This window comes from Jaculus jaculus, chromosome 15 (genome assembly GCF_020740685.1).
Source record: "Jaculus jaculus isolate mJacJac1 chromosome 15, mJacJac1.mat.Y.cur, whole genome shotgun sequence".
Taxonomy (NCBI): domain Eukaryota; kingdom Metazoa; phylum Chordata; class Mammalia; order Rodentia; family Dipodidae; genus Jaculus; species Jaculus jaculus.
Genome location: NC_059116.1, coordinates 15,618,169 through 15,635,233, shown reverse-complemented (window position 1 = coordinate 15,635,233; position 17,065 = coordinate 15,618,169). Strand labels below are relative to the sequence as shown.

The 17,065-nt window shown below is 40.0% G+C and overlaps 1 protein-coding gene across 12 annotated transcripts in view; it reads left to right on the top strand.

The window, feature by feature from the left end:
* The window catches only part of Neto1 (neuropilin and tolloid like 1), a 201,866-nt gene that overhangs the window by 60,198 nt on the left and 124,603 nt on the right, over positions 1 to 17,065 (top strand). The window lies entirely within an intron of this gene.

The window sequence follows — 17,065 nt, the reverse complement described above, 5'->3', positions numbered from 1 at the left end:
TAAAAGCTGATTTTATCTATATGAGCCTTGCAATGCTTATTTGCCAGCTGTAACTCTGTGTTGATTTTTCCAGAGCCATGCTATCTATTATTATGCTCTGATAATTATTCATCATAATCTCACTCCACATCTTTCATCATTCCTCATTTCACTGCTAATTTTGGTGAGTCCCCTGTTGCTATTAATTTCACAAACTCAATTAAACCTTTTATCAATAATGGTCAATATTTTTCCAGTGTCTATATTTTGGAACTTTCTTGGCATTATTTCTTTATGGTCCCTGTGACTAACCAAATGACAAGCAGGGTCATGGCTTTGAGGTAGAAAGGTAATTCAGGAAGTTGGGTGGCTTTGTAGCCTTCTTGTGGATACACGCTGTGATGGAATGAGAGTGTCACAACTCTGTGGGAGACTGGGGACTTGTCAGCATGGAAAATGTCATCTTGATTCACCTCCACCCCTCACATACACAGCCATCGGGAGCAGCCCGACAGTGAATGAATGGAACCTAGACTTGATTTTGCCCATTCTTAGTCTGACCATTTTTTTTTTAATTTATTTATTAGAGAGCAACAGACACAGAGAGAAAGACAGATAGAGGGAGAGAGAGAGAATGGGCGCGCCAGGGCTTCCAGCCTCTGCAAACGAACTCCAGACACGTGCGCCCCCTTGTGCATCTGGCTAACGTGGGACCTGGAGAACCGAGCCTCAAACCGGGTTCCTTAGGCTTCACAGGCAAGCGCTTAACCGCTAAGCCATCTCTCCAGCCCTAGTCTGACCATTTTACCAACTGATCTAACTCCAAGTTGAAGGTTTCCTGTAGCCCAGACTACACAGGATGTAAACCCAGTGGGGATTAATTATAATAGAAAGGATTTTCTTCAGATTATCTCAGTATGAGCAATTTGACATGATGGAATACTGGATACTTTTTTTTTTTTTTCAGGAGAAGTATCATATTTCCTAGTATTGTTTCATATGAAAACTTTTCTACTTTATATTTATTTTCCACCATTTTCAAATCCAAATCCCACTTGTTGTCAAAAGTGATGATACAGTAAATCTTTTTTTACATTTTCTGTTACTAATGGTGCAATTCTATTTATTACTTTAAAAAATAGAAACATATTTGTTTTTACCAGGTGCCTGTTACTTTCATTTGCGCCTATACTTAATTTTATTAAAAAATTAATAGAGCCAGAAAATGAAAGTCTTTTCTTCTGTGTGTCCTTGTCTGTGTAGTGCAGTGAGGCGTGAGTGGTGGATGCACACGTATGTGCCCTGCGGTGCCTCATATGTTCCCTGACAGCAGCGTTCTCTGCTCTGCTGTGGCTGGACTGAAACATCGGGTGTTCTGCTCCAGTGTTCTTCGATTTGGTCATGGCTTGAAATGGAGCCTCTTTCCTTCTTATATGAATTTGAGAGCTTTGGGTGCTCTGATAATTCTAGGATCCCAGCTATCCTGAGGGGCTGGATTACAAGTGTGTATGGCCATGCCTAGCAGGTTATGTGAGATTTTGGGAATTGAACAAGGCATTATCAGGTTCCCTCAGGTTGCATAGGAATTGTGCTTAGCCACTGAGCCATCTCTCCAGCCCAGCTTTTCAAATCATATATATATATATATATATATATATATATATATATATATATAGAGAGAGAGAGAGAGAGAGAGAGAGAGAGAGAGAGAGAAATATATATATATATACTATATATATATATATATACAGATGTATATACATATACATATATACATATATTCTTTAAAAAAATTATTTAGTAGAAACTCTGTATGGACACTGCATATGTTGGTACCATCATTTCCATCCTCCTTGTCCTCACTTCCCTGATGGTCCTCCCTAGTGGGATTGCCAGTATCCACCAGGGAATTGTGGGTTATGAGTTGTGATTTCATTTGTTATATAATGTATACATATACCTTAATAATCAGCATGCCTGTAGTTTTAAATATTAGATAGGAAATCATTCCACTGTTATGTTTTTCTAACAAGCTGAATTCTTTTAACTTTTCTTCTGGGTCCTGGAACCTGGGACCTTTGCCAGGAAACTCTGGGGTGGTTTTTCAGAAGATGGTAGATGAAATTTGGATAGTGGAACTTGGAAAGTGGAGTCCTATTTCAGAGCTCGAGGATCTTGGAGATAGCATTACAGGTGGATGTGGTTGTTTGAGTGTGAAATGTCTGCCACAGGCTATGTGTTCATGATTAAGCTTCACACTGAATCCCCCGTGGACAGAGCCTCTGGGAGGTGGAGCCTTGCTGGAAGAGGTGAGTTTCTGGGAGGGAGCACTTTCAGGTGTATGAGTCTAACTCACTGGGTATTCAGAGATCAGCTCACTTCTGCTGCTGCCTCTCATATGCTATGGCAAGATGTGATGCCCAGCGTTGGCTCTGCCATGCCATTATGAAACCTCCCCTTGAGTCTTTAATCTGAAATAAACCTTTTCTTTCTATTTGCCTCTTTTGTCAAGGTGTTTTGCTGTAGCAATGAGAAGGTACATCCCATAGTGGTCTTGGATAAGTTGTCCAGATTAGCAAGGCTTAATCATGATTGGAGCATAGCTAGCCTCGACAGTGGCTTTCAGCTTCTTGGTCACAGGGGCTGACACAATGGCAGCACCTCTTGGAAGGGGGTAGGATGTCGTGCGCTGCCACAGAGCTACAGCAGCCTGTACCTTGGATGGGTTTGTATCCTTAACTGACTGTAGAGGGCCAAGGTTTTGCTTGGGCAAGAGGATGTCGCTCAAGTGGCAGATGGATGCATCATTGGAGAACTTATGAGACTGACAGCACAGACCACTCCAGGCCCCAGTGGTGACAGGCTTTGTTAACTTGGTCGGCTGGCCAGAATGAGTCAGTTTCTGGGCTAGCATGATCTTTAACTCTCATCCTTAGAAGGCACCCTGGCCCCCGGAAAAAAAATTCAGTCATCTCAGTCTCTGTGGTAACCAGAGAGACAGCTCTCTTCCAGGGACTTGATCTTAACATGATATCCAGAGAAGCAGCTCTCTTCCAGGGACTTGATCTTAACATGATATCCAGAGAAGCAGCTCTCTTCCAGGGACTTGATCTTAACATGATATCCAGAGAAGCAGCTCTCTTCCAGGTACTTGATCTTAACATGATATCCAGAGAGACAGCTCTCTTCCAGGGACTTGATCTTAACATGATATCCAGAGAAGCAGCTCTCTTCCAGGGACTTGATCTTAACATGATATCCAGAGAGACAGCTCGCTTCCAGGGACTTGATCTTAACATGATATCCAGAGAAGCAGCTCTCTTCCAGGTACTTGATCTTAACATGATATCCAGAGAGGCAGCTCTCTTCCAGGGACATGATCTTAACATGATATCCAGAGAGGCAGCTCTCTTCCAGGTACTTGATCTTAACATGATATCCAGAGACAGCTCTCTTCCAGGGACATGATCTTAACATGATATCCAGAGAGACAGCTCTCTTCCAGGTACTTGATCTTAACATGATATCCAGAGAGACAGCTCTCTTCCAGGTACTTGATCTTAACATGATATCCAGAGAGGCAGCTCTCTTCCAGGTACTTGATCTTAACATGATATCCAGAGAGACAGCTCGCTTCCAGGGACTTGATCTTAACATGATATCCAGAGAAGCAGCTCTCTTCCAGGGACTTGATCTTAACATGATATCCAGAGAAGCAGCTCTCTTCCAGGGACTTGATTTTAACATGATACCCAGAGAGGCAGCTCTCTTCCAGGGACATGATCTTAACATGATATCCAGACACAGCTCTCTTCCAGGGACATGATCTTAACATGATATCCAGAGAGGCAGCTCTCTTCCACGTACATGATCTTAACATGATATCCAGAGAGACAGCTCTCTTCCAGGGACATGATCTTAACATGATATCCAGAGAGGCAGCTCTCTTCCAGGGACATGATCTTAACATGATATCCAGAGAGACAGCTCGCTTCCAGGTACTTGATCTTAACATGATATCCAGAGAGACAGCTCTCTTCCAGGACATATTCTTAACATGATATCCTGAGAGACAGCTCTCTTCCAGGGACATGATCTCAACGTCCTTAACCAGGAGTCCCAGCTTGGAGACAGGAAGCCATAATTGTCTTTGGCATTTTTCTCCACAAGCCACATGGCCTTGTCCTTAGCCCGAGTCAGAGTCTCCATTACCGTCTGCCAAGTCCTTGTGAAAGCAGGTTCTTGGGCTCTACTATACCCACATCATCCACCACGCTCCTGGAAATGAAACTCCATTGGTACTGTTCCTGTATCTTGAAAAACGTGGGACTTTTATAAAAATATATTTTTAATATTTTAAGCATATTTGGAAAGGAGATAACATATGGAGAACCAGATTTCTAGGATTTGTAAAGCAACAGGAGGCAGCACTTGACTTCATAAACAAAAGGTTTAATTCTGTAAGTATGTGGGGGTTGTATCATTATTATAGTACACGAAGGACTTTTGAAGTCACGCAAGATGAGGTGGATTCTCTTCTAATCTCTGTGATGTTGATACTTCAATTGTCCTCTTCAACTTGAGGGTTTTGATGGACTACTGGAGATGTATGTAGGCTTACTTCTAAAAATTCTGTCAGGCTTGCAGGTAAATACTTAATGACTTTTTGGCATTTGCTGTTAGGGGTGCACATATACAATATAGATGCTAGCTAATTTATCACCTAGAAAAATACATTTTTATTTATAACATTGATGAATAATCTTTACATGTTTTCTACAAATACCAATTTATTTAATCTCTAGAATTATAACTGTCAGTCCAATTTTCTGATGAGGAAATGCTCCTACTGTAGGATTAGGCCACTTTCCAGTGTCTCATAGGCTGCTGGAGGAAGAGCTGAAATCAAATGCCAGTCTTGGCACCCTTTCTGAGCATGTACAATTAACTGTGACCTAAGAAACTCTACCTCCAGCTTAAAAAACAAACAAAAAAGACTTTTTTTTTTAAACTTATCTGCAAGACAAGTGCCTCCTGCATAGGTTAGACCCAGGAGCACAAATATGTAAAATTCTTCACAAATGGATTAGACTTTTCAACTTCCTTCTGGATCTAGTGATAGTATTTCTTTTAATAGCTACTTCCCCTTGATGTAACTCACTTGAATTTTTAGAGAAAAGTGGTAATAATTGCAGTCTTTACTTTGGATTATAATTTGACAGGATTCTGTCCATGGTCAGTTGGCTCCATGACTTCTGAGTCAGTTCACGGTGGGCTAAAACTTCATGGTGCCGACCATGTGGGGACACAGATCTGTTTACTGCATGACAGACAGGTGGCAAAGCGTGAGCAGGAGAGAACAGATCTGGGAACAAGGTATAGCCTTAAAGTCATACCCCCTGTGATACCTCCTGATTCCCAATAGTCCCAGCTATAAAACCATCAATGGATTAAGCTATTGCTGTATTTATGGTCTTCAAGAGCCAATCATTTCTCAGCATTCTCACCAGCTGTATATCAAGCTTCCATTACATTATCCTTGGTGGTGGGTGGACATTTTATATCAGAACCATAATTGTTGATTGACATTTTATATCAGAACCATAATTGTTGATTGACATTTTATATCAGAACCATAATTGTTGTTTGATACATAAGCAGGTCAAGTCCTCATGAGTTATATGTTAATGCCCCCCTAATTACAGTTCTTCTGACATTGAACTCCTGCACCTGAAGTAGCGTGATGAGCCTTCATGTCCTCATCCTGGGATGCTTAGGCACACTGAAGTCTGGGAAGTACGGGTCTGCTAGACGTATACATTAAGTACTGATGTATTTCTCCGAAGTATCTTTCTTGAAAGTGAATTAAGAATCTTGGCATGCTCAAAGTTTTATAATTCCTGTTTGGACTACTTTGAGGATAGACTTACTTTTTTTTTAAGACTATGTGTATCCTAAGCTGATACCTTGAACTCACGATCCTTCTGCCTCAGCCTCTTGGGTGCTGAGGGTATTAGTCAGCCATGTGCCACAACATCTGACTTGAAGCTGTCCTATTCAAGCAGAGAAATCAGATGGGATATGAAAGGAGAAAGATAGATTGGCCACGAAGGTCCTGATAGGTGACAGTGGATGGCAGCTCTGAATAGCTGTGCACTCAATAAAATTTGACTCCAATGCTGCCTGTAGAGTTACCCACTTAGTAGCTCTGTATCTTCATGTGAGAGCTTTAGTCTTTCTTTCTCTTTTGTTATCAGTGAGAATAATTGTATTTCACATTGTAAAAGCTATGCAATTTATTCTGTCCAGTTCTAACTATAATAATCCCTCCACAAACTGTTAGGATGAGACCTACAGTTATATTGGTATGGCTGTTGTCACCTTGGGAGCTCCAGTTCTCTCAAGAGTAACTGTGCTCAGGTCTGCCTACTTAAGTCCCCATGCATTGTTGAACTGGGATTTGTCAAACTAGTACCAAAAGCTCGAGGGTAAATGGAACAGCTAAAGAGAGGTCAGCATCAGAAAAACAAAAATATCTCAACACTCAAATTTATGGATTTACTGTAGATTAATTTTCTATGTATGAAATTAAATATTCTACTCTTTTATTTGAAGTTACAAGAGAGAGACAAAAGGCAGTGTGCAGTGCAAAGCTTGAGGGAAGAAAGTTTTGGGAAAGAAAAGGAAAAGTTAGCCAGGCGTGGTGGCACATGCCTTCAGCCCCAGCACTCGGGAGGCAGAGGTAAGAGGATTGCCATGAGTTCAAGGCCACCCTGAGACTTCATACTGAATTCCAGGTCAGCCTTGGCTAGAGTGAGACCCTACCTCAAAAAACCAAAAAATGAAAAGGAAAAGTTGTTACAATCATCTGCATGCCTGGTGAAAATTACCTTTGGTGTACAGGAGCAAAGAGACCGACCAAGATGGGAAAAGGCTGCCCTTGGGAAATATGACAGTAATTACAATAAGGGGAATCATGGATCAAATGAGGGCCGAGGCACTGCTGCTGAGCTCTGGATCACTAGGTAGGTGAGTTTCAGTGTGAACAGGCAGAAAGCAAGATACTCAGATCTGGGTATCAACAAGATAAGTTCCCAGCACTGGAAGACAGAGGGACCTGCATTGTTTTTGTGCTGTTAATGAAATCACCTTTACTTCTTTTGTACTTGAATGATGGAAAACTGAGCAAAAGGACTGCAGTTTCAGCAAGCATCTGTGTAAGCAACTGGGCTTTAAACTTCAGTCCAAAGGCCTGTGAGACATTCAAAGCCCATTCAAAACACAATGTCATTTCAGAACTACATATGTTTTTAAATGCTTGTGTGAAGAAGAGCACCGTTAAGGACGCCAAGCCTTCTTTTTCAGTGCCTACTGGGGTTGTGTTTGGATGTGAGTGGGAACGGTCCCTGCTTATTCCAGTCTGCATATGGTGGTAGCTTGGGGAACACACTGACCCTGGCAACTCAGCTCTGTCTGCAGCTTTCGGCTACACTGTTCCGCCCAGTTTCCCCAGACAAAAGCTACACTTCCCGGACTTGATCAGTAGAAAATCCAGCATCACATCTCATCACCAGTGGACCACCAGTCATAAATTTCAGCTTCCAATACCCATTCAAACCTGAATCCATACCATTCACACGGTCAAAGGACCCAAAGACATACGAGTGATGGAGAAGGAAGAACTGAATCTGGATTCTGGGATAATCTTTGGTTTCTCTCTACCTCTGTTGGTTGCTCTTGTCATTGCTCTGGAGGAATACCTGTCAAGAAAACAACATAAGAAGGAAGAGATTACTGTGGCTCGTGTTCCATCAATATGGGGAAGGAATGGCAGGGAGTTCATGAGTTCATGGTGGTGGGGCATCACGGGCAGACTCCCTCATGTCTGGACAGAAGGAAGCAGAGAGCAAAAAGTGCTGGTGCATACCCATTTTTGACATTTCTCCCCTTCCATTTGGGTCACAACCACACTCCGTGGGATGATGTAGGCAGATTCAGGGTGGATCTTTCTCTGCAGTTATGCCTCTCTCTTAATGCTGTGACAAGTACACCCAGAGGTGTGTCTCATAGAAGAAACCAAGTTCAGTCAAGGCAGATGCAAGCATCCCTTTGTGCACCTAGCTTTGGGTGGGTATTGAGGAATAAAATCAGGAATGGAAGGCTTTGCAAGGCAGCACTCGTAACCCCTGAGCTGTCATCCCAGCTCCTAGATACATGCTTTTTAGAACTGCTTCACCCCTGTTTAAATTAGCTTAGTTTTATTATTTATCCATGATATGGATATGACTTTTAGGCCAAGTGGTTCTAATAGGGATTTTCATAACTACTATATGAACTATATGATAATTATCTATATTTTTCATGTATGCATGGTGTAGTGTGATGTGTGCAGCTTGTGCATATATGTACAGTATATATATACTGTATATGTGTATAATATATATATATATTATGTTACTATATAATATATATAATATTATTATATTATACACATATATATGTATGTATGTGTATATATATATATATATATATATATATATATATATATATATATATATATATATATATATATAGTCTGTGTGCATGTGTGTGCCCTGTCTGCATGTAGGTAGAAGACAGAGAATATCAGTGTCCTCCTGTATCATTCTTCTGTAATGTTCTCTTCACACAGAGTCTTGCATTGACCCTGAAGCTACCCCTTTCCAGTTAGTCTGCCTGCCCAGCAAGCTCCAGAGAACCTACTATCTCCAACCACTTCGGGACTGGGGATATAAGCTCTCATGACCACACTCAGTTTTTCATGTAGGTGTTGGGGAATTGAACCCAGATATACACACTTGTGTGGAAAGTGCTTTGACCCACTGAGACATCTCCCCAACCCTTGTGATGATAAAGAAAAGGTGGGCACTTAGGGAGTCCCTGGTATAACTTGCCTATCTGTGACAAACTTAAAAGTGTTCCAAATTGTCTACAACAATCTCTCAACCAATCCAAAGTATTTGAAGAAGCGAAGATGACCGCTGAGTAGTGCACAGATTTAACTGTCTTTGGGTAAACATTAGTGTAGGATGGCTTAACAGGCTATAGTAATGACCTCTGGCTTATAGACAACACTTACTTGGGGCAAACAGAAATGAACACTATTTACCTATCAAACAGGAATTCAGATTCCAAATTGCATATCCATTGGATGATTTATATTTGCATAACACTGTGACTCATCTATAGCTTATCCATGGTGTCGTTCGTATTTGGAAGTGTTCTGCTGTAGAACAAACCAGATTGATATTCTTGAATCATAATATTTTAGAAAAGAGACAACTGAAACCTTAGAAGATGGACTTCTTTCTTCAAGTATGTAAATGTATACATGTGGTCAGCACATGAAGTCTTTTTGGTGAGCTGTTCTTTAGTAAATTAAGTATTTCTCCTTCCTTTGATTCAACATTTTAGTTTACATGTAGGTCCATTTTCTCTTATATAACCTGGTAACACAGGGTTCCAAACATTATTACTTGTATGGAGTGTAATTTTTGTCCTATTTTACCTTTTCGACATTGTGTCATGTGTGTTTTGTGTCCAAAGTTCAGGGCTGGATTCCATGTAGGCTTGAAAAGCAGGAAGATGGCTAGAATTTGGAGGTTTTAACCTTAGTAAAGATTCTTACCCTGAGTGTTGTTGTGATTTGCAAAGTTAGGGAGCTGGCCGTACAGATCAATGGTAGAGCATATTTGGCAGGCTTGAGACCCTAGGTTCGATCTCCAGCAGTGTGTGTAGGGGGGGGCAGAAATATAACTGGGACACAATGATTTTAAAGATAAAGTGTGAGGTCATGGATATATAGACCATTTTGTGTCTTGAGGAGCCTATTGTTAGGAGTCCTACCTTTCCTTTGGCTCTTACATTCTTTCCACCTTCTCTTCCACAATGGACCCTTAGCCTTGGAAAGTGTGATAGCAATATTTCAGTATGAGTACTCCTTTGTCACTTCTAAGCACTAGGGTGCCTTCTGAGTTATCCCAAGCTCACTGTCATATGAAAAAAGACGATTATGACCTCACAGTGCCTGACAATACCTATACAAGACCATCACAATAGGAGGAAAAGATCATGACATCAAAATAAAAGAGAGACTGATTGAGAGGGGCAGGGGATATGATGGAGAGTGGAGTTTCAAAGGGGAAAATGGGGGGAGGGAGGTAATTATCATGGGATATTGTTTACAATTATAGAAGCTGTCAATAAAAAAATAAAAATAAAAATAAGCCAGGAGTGGTGGTGCACACCTTTAATCCCAGCACTCAGGAGGCTGAGATAGGAGGATCAATTGCCATAAGTTTGAGGCCACCCTGAGACCACAGAGGAATTCCAGGTCAGCCTGACCTAGAGTGAGACCTTACCTTGAAATAAAAATAAAAATAAATAAAATATAAGTGTGAAGACTTCAGTCCCTCTTCCAGACTGACAGAAATATGTGTTCTTCAAAGCATTCAGTGAGTCCATAACCGTGTCCAGGATATTTTTTTATTATTATTTATGTACACAGTGTATATATAGCCATGTTGGTACAAACTTCAGCTTCCTGCCTTCCCTCCCTCTGTGCAGGGTCCCTCCTCTTTGGGGAATGTGGGCTGTGCATTGTGGGAAGCAGCCTTCAGTTATGGGGAGGAGGCAATATCTCTGTGCATAATGTCCCAACTTGTGGCTCTAACCATCTTTCTGCCCCTTCTTCTGCAAATTTCCCTGAGCCATGTTGGGTTTGTTTTAGGTCTACTTCAGTGATGGGGTCTTAGGAGCCTCTTTGTATCTGGCTATCTGGTTTGGTAGGAGTTGAGTGTTCTCTGTGTCTATCACCTTCATCCTTGTGCTGGTACCAGGATTTTTAATCAAGAGGTGTCTTATGCCCACTCCCATGCCATTCTATCAGTGGCAGCAGCTCTTGGTGGTTGCCATTTGCTAGTCTATGCCAGTTTCATGATGGCTCCACCTGCCCATGCATGCTGCTAGTGCCTGGCATAGAAGCTCTGGTGTCCTTGCCAAAGGCACCAGCAGAGGACTCTCCCAGTGTTTCCAATTAGAAGCCGTGCCAACTCCATTTAGAAGGGACTAAGGCTCTTCAAATGTTCTGGAATTATAGGTTGCATCTTAGAGCTACTTTTGCATTCCTTAAATATCTTCATTGTGTCCTTACTGTGCTTTTTGACTCTAACATAGAAGAGATCCTCATAGCCACATTTATGCTTAGAAATAACACTGAGAAAACACAACTTAAAAAAAATGTTTTTTTTTGATTTCTACTGGCATGACTCATTTGGTTCATATTGGTACAAATACAAAATGAGGATACCTATAATATGATCAGTTAGAGTCAGCCTGTTCTGCAGAGATTTCCAGAAAGTTTATCTACAACGTGGGTCCCAGGGTGCAACTTCTTAGGTTAAGCCATTATTGTCGTCCTCAGCCTCAGTCATGACTACAGACCTGTTGGAAGAAAGCAGATGGGCTGCTGAGATAAGTTCTGGGCCTTACTGGGATCAAAACCCCCTCCCTAATCTGAAAATTATGGAAAACCTCAACATGCAGACAGAAAACATATGTATCATTCAGCATTTTCTGTATTATTCACTGAAACAGAGAACATCTTAAACATCTATTTATATATAATATAAAATTCAGACCAGAAAATCAAGTGCAAGTTGACATACATAGGTTGCTTAACTGAAACATTTATATTAAGAGACATTAAAATACCAATCGGAATAATGACATTTAATATTGTTGCTAATTATTTTTCATCCTAGTAGAAGATGGCTGGACACCCACATCTGCTGGGCATGTTGTCCATGCTATGGTGTAGGTAAATGGAGAGAATCTAGTTCCCTGGAGAACAACATCTTAATGTATTTTCAGATAACAGTGGTTATTGTTTTGTACTACACATGCCTCATCAGACCAGATGGTCCTTTTAGTGGATAATTACAATGAGAAATATGAATTATACCAACAACTATACTGTAATCTAGCATTTTAAAAAGTGCACCAATGCACTGACTTTTTGACCCAGACCTTCTGTTAGTTGTCGGGTGGATGATGAGGACCACGCATTATGTATTGATCATGTTTTGCATCTCAACTATGCAAAACAGTTATGTTGACACATTTTTTATGAAACATCAAAATTTCCATTTGCTCAGACCATCAACAATCGCACTTAAAGTTGTTTAAATATTGGGAGGCTGTCACACACACTCACACAATTTCAAATACATTTTCTTTGCTTAAAGCTTGAATTTTAGTGTTGGCAACTCTGTCACTTGTTTCCTTGAAGTCAGTGAATTTGTTTTGTTCATTTTCAATAAAATATCTGTTGAGGGCTGGAGAGATGGCTTAGCAGTTAAACACTTGCCTGTGAAGCCTAAGGACCCCGGTCCGAGGCTCGATTCCCCAGGACCCACGTTAGCCAGATGCACAAGGGGGCGCAAGCGTCTGGGGTTCGTTTGCAGCGGCTGGAGGCCCTGGCGTGCCCATTCTCTCTCCCTCCCCCTCTCTGCCTCTTTCTCTCTATGTCTGTCTGTCACTCTGAAATAAATACATTTAAAAAAAAATCTGCTGAAAAGACAAATAAGAATCATTGAAATTTGCCTTTCAAAGCAAAAAAAATAATTCTCCATGAACAAAGTGGGCAACTCAGCGCATAATTTGAGCAATTGTAAAAGCGTGCATTCTCTTCAGCAAGCCCTCATGAAAGTCTGTTTGAAGCAAAAGTGCCTTATTCAGATCTGGAGAAATGGCTCCATGGTTAGAAACACTTGGTTGTAAAGCATACTGACCACAGTTCCATCTACCAGTACCCACCTAAAGTGACACATTCATCCCGAGTTCATTTACAGTGAAAGAGGCCCTGGCACCACATCCATCCTTTCTCTCCCTTCCTCTCTTCCTCTTTTTCTTTCTGTCTCTCTTTTTCCCTATCTTTGTTTTTACTCTCTTTCCATAGTTTCACATAAATAAAAAATATTTTTTTAAAATGGTGTGTTACTTTACCATTCCATCTGACATAATATTAATGCATTTCTTCTAGATTTTAGGTTAAATAAAATATGTTTCTTTCTGCCCTTAGTCAGGGAGATTCTAATTAAAATCTTCTTTTCTCACTCTGAGCATACATGACTATGAATTTTGCTATGAAAACTAGCTGCTAAAGTTGGGCTATATAATTCTGACTCTGATGAGCATCTACAGTTTTAATGCTAAATGTCTTTGATACCATCAATAGGAATGTCTGCTTTGATGTTTGGTATAAACCATAAGGTTTGAATGTTACCCAATAATATTCAATATTGTAGCTTGTGCTTACTGCCATGAATTCACATAAAAAATGCTCTTAGATTTCTAATCTCCAGAGATACTGGTCTAATTCAGGTCAAATGAGGACTGGCAACCACCTTTGTATATACATTCCTATGGTGGACAAGAGCAATTTTGCAGACTGTGTGCATATATATGTGTGTGTGTGTGTGTGTGTGTGTGTGTGTGTGTGTATATATATATATATATATATATATATATATATATATATATATATATATATATATATATATATCTTCAGTATGATCTTCTTCTGTAAGCTGAATTTTTTAGTCCGGGAATGAGTATCTGGTGGAAATTGGCAGTGTCCTGGTTTCCTATATCCAGCAGGCATTCAGCAAAGGCAGGTGCTGTGGCTTTATTAGTCTCTCAGTTCTTTGTGAAGTACAAAAGCTAAACCTGTAAGATGCTTCAATGACTTCCCCATTTGTAGTCAGAAAAGTGATATTTGGTTTTTAAAGAGGCAATGGTGTCTGTGTGGAAAATGTCTAGGACTGTTTCTCAGAACTCTTAATTGTCTGACTCAAAATACTGCTATGATCACACTGTCAGACATAAATCATTATAAGATATTTTATCTCTGGATCATTGTAAACTCTACTAGGAATAGCCATAAAGCTGAGGCTGAGATATACTTTGTCTTATCTTTTCTTCTTTGTCCATGGTTTTTCTTTTTTTATGTGGAAAAAATACCTTCCTTCCATAAATAAGAAATATCTACAAAATTCCAGTTGCTTCATCTCTTTGCCCCTTTGAATAGACAATGTAGCTATGGGGGGCAAAACTGAGTCTTTTAATCTCATCTTTATAAGACAAGTGACCATCATTTACCAGAGGAGAAATAGGGCAAAATGTAGTAGAAATAAGGAGAGATACTGTTAACTTTTATAATGGTTATCTCTCTAGATGAAATTTAAGCACTTATACAAAATTTTAAATTACATATAGGGGCTGAAGAGATTGCTTAGTGGTTAAGGTGCTTGCCTGTGAAACCTACAGACCCAGGTTCAATTTCCCAGTACCCATGTAAGACAGATGCACAAGGTGGTACATGCATCTGGAGTTCGTTTGCAGCGGCTACAGGCCCTGGCATGCCCATTCTTTCTACCTGCACTCTCTCTCCCTCTATCTCAACATAAGATAAATAAATAAATGTTAAAAAATAAAATAATATAAATTTAGGTAGATATGTAAGATGATATCATGTGTGTAGGAGACGCAGATTTACAACACAAGACAAAATGTGTTTAACACTGGCTATGCGTTCATACAAACTCAAGGCAAATTGTTTGATTTCAACAAATCAGTGGAAATCATAATAATCATTGACCACAATAATGGTATAGGTGTTAACATTGATGAGAACTGAAAATAGCCAGTAAGTGTACATGAAAGCATTGAAAACAACCTGAGCTGATCAAAATTCATTTCATTTATAAAGTGCTCTACCTTAAATATTCCTTTTTGAGTTTTATTAAACATCAGCAACATACAAATAATTGGATTTCTTCCTTAATTTTTTTGTTTTATTTTTATTTATTTATTTATTAGAGTGACAGACAGACAGAGAGGAAAAGGCAGAGATAGAAAGAGTGAATGGGCACATCAGGGCCTCCAGCCAGTGCAAATGAACTCCAGATGCATGTGCCACCTTGTGCATCTAGCTTACATGGGGCTGGGGAATAAATCTTAGACCTAGGGTCCTTAGGCTTCACAGGCAAGCACTTAACCGCTAAGCCATCTCTCCAGCCCTGAATTAGGTTTCTTTATTATATTTTTCAAACCAATTATTTTATTTCCTATCCCTTCTTTCACCATACTCTCTCCCCAACACATCCTCTCTTGACAATAGCCTTGCTTCCATTTTACAAGAGTCCTGTTTTCCACCCCATCCTTTCTTGATACCTCTTGCCCTGGTTTGTGTTCTCCTAGTTAGTGCCATAGCCTATACAACACAAGCAAATAATTCCTTATCTAGATTAACTTATGTGATCACATAAAATTTGAGTTTTCGGACACAGAGAGATGAATTCTTGGGGGATAAAGAAGGCCAAAAGTAAACAACACTTTAATACTACTACTTAAGGTCCATGAAAGGTACCCTTTTCAGTGAAGGGTATAATCATAATAAAAGTTTTGAAGTTTAAAGTTCTCAGACATTTCACATCTCTGACATTAATTACTTGCTTAAGGAAGCAAGGTGTTCTGACTGAAAGATCAGTTGGGGAAGTGAAGCTCACTGTATTCTATAGGTTTAACCTGTGGTATTCAGAGAGTGGCTGTGGTAGGCTCTTTTTTAAGATGGTTTTATATTCTCACCCTACCAAATTCCACCATTCATCTTTTCTGTTGTTTGGCCAGAGTGGTTAGATGGAAAACCTGCTCTTGCGACAGATTGGGGGACAAAGTCTACTGTGTGCTCAGCAGTAGGGCTTCCGAAAAAGAGCACCTACTGTGATGTATTCACTGTGAAAGCCTGGGGATTGGAGAAGTGTAACTAGGGAACCATGCAAATACAAACATTTTATAGGAACATCACGATGGTATAAAGTGCTATATTTCCCTTGAATACAGTGAATTATGTTTAATTTAGTAACATTTATTACACATCTACCATAGGCTCAGAATATACAAGGAATCAAAAATCATAAGGCTCTTCCTATCAGATGAGTGGGAATAGGTGTTTAGTAAAACACTAAGCAGAAAGCAAAACAACTACAAATTGTAAGAAATTACAAGGGAGAGAAGAAAGTGGACTGTGATATGGCTTCAGAGGGCTACCATGGAAGGACTTTTCTGAGAATATAATATTTGGGTCCACACTTGTGAATGAAGAAGACAGGGCAGGGCCGGCATCATAGGCTTGGTGATCCGTGAACTGACTCTAAGGGCAAATAGAAATCCAGGTGAGTTCCATAAGCAACTTGTATTTTAACCAAAAAACCCGGGCTGGAGAGATGGCTTAGTAGTTAAATGCTTGCCTGTAAAGCCTAAGGACCCTGGTTCAAGGCTCGATTCCCCAGGACCCACGTTAGCCAGATGCACAAGGGTGCGCGCGCATCTGGAGTTCGTTTGCAGTGGCTGGAGGCCCTGGCACACCCATTCTCTCTCTTTCTCTCTCTCTCTCTCTGTTGCTCTCAAATAAATAAATAAATGAATGAAAAAAAAATTAAAAAAATCATTCAGGTGGATTTATAGTGAATGGATTTTGGAGCTGGGCGTGGTGGCACACGCCTTTAATCCCAGCACTTGGGAGGCAGAGGTAGAGGATCACCATGAGTTTGAGGCCACTCTGAGACTCCATAGTGAATTCTAGGTCAGCCTGGGCTAGAGTGAGACCCTACCTCTTAAAACCAAAAAAAAAAAAAAAAAAAAAAAGAGAGAGAGAGAGAGAGAGAGAATGGATTTTGGGAGACATCAAGATAGCATGAAGCTAATTATTAAGTTCAGTTTTATGGTACACATACCGAGCCATTTATACAATTGAATAACTTTGAGCAATGAATCAAACTTTATACTACTAAGCTCATTTAGGCTATTTCAAAATTGTTTCTGTTGTTTTATTGGCAGGTAATATGACAAATATATAACTATTATATTCCTGGTGGTAAATACAAGTGGAATTGTAAAAACAATAGTTTACTAAGGATTTTTTTTTAAGCCATCAGTACTATCACTATTAATTCAAATTCAAAAATAACTTTTCTCTTCTCAGAAC